Genomic DNA, 4,233 nt, shown 5'->3' with positions numbered 1-4,233 from the left:
GGAATTGAAGGAAAGAAAGAACAAAGCCCAAAGAAACAAATTAAAAAGCATTAAATAAGGTGATAGAATGAAGTAACCACAGTAACTTTTTACAGACTAAATTTATACATGAAAAGTCAAAGGTTGGTTTGGTGTATGTGTGTGTTTAATTAAGTTATATCGTGCATTAAAGTAACACAGAAAATAATGAGATGGAAAAATTCTTGAGGAAAATACTAAACAAAAAGCCCGTCTACACAATGGTGCTAATAGTAGACAAAACACAATTTAGTAAAAGCATTGACAGAAATAAAGTGGGAAGCTATATACTGAACCCTGCAGTAATCCATCAACAAGAAATAACAATTATGAACTTGAATATTCATAAAAGATAGATCTTTAAAGAAGGTAAAAACTTAGTGATCTAAAAATAAATATTAATCAATTCATCACTAGACTTGGACCTGGAAATTTTAACAAACCTTTATCAAAAACTAATGCATCAGCAGATATTTTAAGTACTAATAAAATCTTTACAAAATTTAACCACTTAGTAAGTCACCAAAGAAGTCTCAAAAAATTCCAAAGATCAATATGACAAACACCACACTTCTGACCACAATAAAATTACATGTGAAATCAATAATTAAAAAATAGTCTAAAGAAACCATATGTCTGGAAGTTATAAAATATTTAGACCTGGACAACACAATGCACTATATATTAAAACTGTAGGATGAAGCTAAGATAATCTAAGAAATCTGGAGCTCCAGTTTGTTATTTTCCAATCAAAAAAAGCAGAAAAAGAATTGAGTTGGGGCGCCTGGGTGGCTCTGTCAGTTAAACACCTGACTTCAGCTCAGGTCATGATCTCATAGTTTGTGGGTTCGAGCCCCATATCGACTCTGTGCTGACAGCTTGGATCCTAGAGCCTGCTTCAGATTCTGTGTCTCCTTCTTTCTCTGTCCTCCCCCTGTCACATTCTCTCTCTCTCTCTCTCTCAAAAATAAACACTAAAATTGAAAAAAATAAAAAGAATTGAGTAAGTACTCAACTTCAAAATCTAGAAAAAGTATAATAAACTACTGGAAAGCCAAAAGAATAAAATAGTAAAGGTACTATAAAAATTAAATAAAATAGAAAATAGAGAAAAAGGGATATGATCAGTAAAACCAAAGGCTGATTCTTGAAAGAGTCATAAGACAGAGGAATTTCTGCAAAAACTGATTTTATAAAATAGAAGTCACAAACAACACTGTTGGGAATATAGGAGGAAACAGCAAGTATATAATTTCATAAAAGAAAATTGTATTTAAATCTATGCTAAAAAATGAAAACAAAGACAAACTGGACAATTTTATAGAAGATATGAATTTAAAAATTCAGAGAATAAATAGAAAACCAGTATAAACTAGTGACCAGTAAAGATATTATACTAGTTAATTTAATATCACTAATCCAACTCTCAACAACAAGAAAGCATAAATTGCCTTGAAAAGTTTTGCCAAATTCCAAGGAATAGATTTTCTTAGCTTATAGAAGTGTTTCAAAAAAAAAAAGAAAAAGAGGAAATCAACCAATCCATTTGATGAAGTAAAAATAAACTTAAAATTCAACTGCAGAATAACACTAAAATTATAAAACAATCATACTTATGTCTATAGCTTTAAAATCCTAAATAAAATTTAGCATATAAAATCATAAATTGAAAACAAATAGCAATAATCCTGAATCCTGACCAAATAGGGTTAATCCCAGAAATGAAAGAATATTTAAACCTGGTAAATGTATTCATGCAATTTACTTTATTTTTTTAAGCTTATTTATTTATTTGGAGAGAGACAAAGATAGCATGAGCAAGGAAGGGCGGGGGGAGAGAGAGAGAGAATCCCAAGTAGGCTTTCCATTATCAGCACAGACCCTAATGCCTGGCTTGAACCCATGAACCACAAGATCATGACCTGAGCCAAAATCAAGAATTGGAAGCTTAACCAACTGAGTCACCTAGGTGTCCAATAAAAATTTAAAAAAAGAAGAAGAAAAGATCATAATTCACACTGTATAGGTTGGCATAGTTAGGAAATTGCCTCAGAAATCTGCCTCAAATAGCCACAGTTTAACCTTACTCTGTTTTAACCATTCTAAGCTAAAAAACAAGCTTCAAAAGGATCAGTTTCCTAACGTGGAGGACAGGCAATATCTGATTTCAAGACTTTCTAAAACTAAAGATAGGTCAATGGAATAAAATGAAGTCCAAAAAGAGACCCACAGGTATATGTTCAATTGTTTATTGTCAGAAGGGTCAAAGCATTTCTATGTGAAAAGGAACTCATTTTAAGAAGTGATGCTGAGGGCACCTGGGTGGCTCAGGCAGTTGAGCATCTGACTTTGGCTCAGGTCATAATCTCACAGCTCAATGGGTTCGTGCCCCATGTTGGCTCTGTGCTGACAGCTCAGAATCTGGAGCCTGCTTCAGATTCTGTCCCTTTCTCTCTCTGCCCCTCCCCCATTGAGTTGTGTCTGTTTCTCTTTCTCTCTCAAATGTTTAAATAAACATTAAAAAAAAAAAAGTGATGCTGGGGGTGCCTGCATGGCATAGTCAGTTAAGTGTACAAACTTCTGCTCAGGTCATGATCTTATGGTTCTCACGGTTCATGAGTTCCAGGCCCATGATAGGCTCTGTGCTGACAGCTTAGAGCCTGGAGCCTGCCTGGGATTTTGTGTTTCCCTCTCTCTCTGTCCCTCCTCTGCTCACACTCTGTCTCTCTCTCATAAATAAATAAACATGAAGAAAAAACAAACGAAGTAATGCTGGAACAAGTGGAGAGTGGTATGCATCAATAAAAACCAAAATTTACTGACCCATGTCTTCTACAGAACAATAACCTGGAATGCTCATAAACAGAATTAAAAGCTAAAACTATAAAACTTCTAGAAGGAAACATAGGAGAATATCTTGGTGATGTGGATTTGGTAAGGATTTCTTTCCTAGAAAAGAAAAAAAATCAATAAATAGAAATTATCACCATGAAACACTTTTGCACTTTAAAAGACATTTTTAAGAAAAGGAAAAGTCAAGCCAAAGACTAGAAAATGTTTGCAAAACATATATCCAACAGGTTTGCAACTAGAATACATAAAAAAAACTCACACCTTTCAATAAGGCAATACAAAAAAAATGAACAAATTGTTGAAGAGAAACTTTGCCAAAAAATATGTACAGTTGACAAATAACACATGAAAAGGTGCTCAAAGTCACTGTCAACAGGGAAATGCAAACGTGAACCACTATTCGATATCATGTACATTCACTAGCATGGCTAACACTAAACAAAGTGGTGCAACTGGCACTTTTATGAACTGCCAGTTGCAATATAAAATGACCCAAACACTTGGAGAAATAGCTCAGTAAGTTTCTTGAAACATTAAACATACCTGATGCAATGACCCAGGCTATGTATTTATCCAACAAAATAAAAGTTTATATCTACACAAAGACATATACACGAATGTTCACAGCAGCTTTATTTGTAACAGCTCAAAATTGAAAACAACCAAATGTCCACCGAGAGGTGAATGGAAGACAAGTGTCCGGTATTCACACATTGAAATAAGACTCAGCAATAAAATGGAATGAACTACTGATCTACACCACAGCATAAATGAAGCTCAAAGTAAGTATGTTGAGGAAGAACAACACCAAAAAAGAATACATATTGTATGATTCGATTTATATAAAGTTGTAGAAAATGCAAATTGTTCTATAGTTACAGACCAATGATTGTCTTGCCTGAGGGAGGTAGGGAAGGAAGGGAGATGGAATTGGCAAGGGGTACAAGGACATTTCTAAGGTGGAAGAATATGCTCATTACCTTGACTGTCGTGACGGTTTCACCTTATACATATACATATATATGTATACACAAGCTGAAATTTATCAAATAAATTTTCTCATGCAACTTATACTGTATAGGCCCATGCTAAAGGTATCAAGAATACTTTTTATATATAGTATGTGCATTCTAATGTAGACCAAGTATACACAATAAATTCATAGTAAGAAAAAGGAACTATATTAAGTTATATTATGTTACTTATTAACTTAATTGCTAGAGTTGTCGAGATCATGACAAGGTCCGGATTGGAAAATAAAAATATATTTAAGTATTGTGAAGACAAAATTGATCAGATGAAGTAGAATGATGGCTGAAATCAGAAAATATTGAAAACGAAAACAGATGACTTTGTAAGAGA

The sequence above is a fragment of the Suricata suricatta genome, chromosome 8 (genome assembly GCF_006229205.1).
Source record: "Suricata suricatta isolate VVHF042 chromosome 8, meerkat_22Aug2017_6uvM2_HiC, whole genome shotgun sequence".
Classification (NCBI taxonomy): Eukaryota; Metazoa; Chordata; class Mammalia; order Carnivora; family Herpestidae; genus Suricata; species Suricata suricatta.
This window is presented reverse-complemented; position numbering follows the sequence as displayed.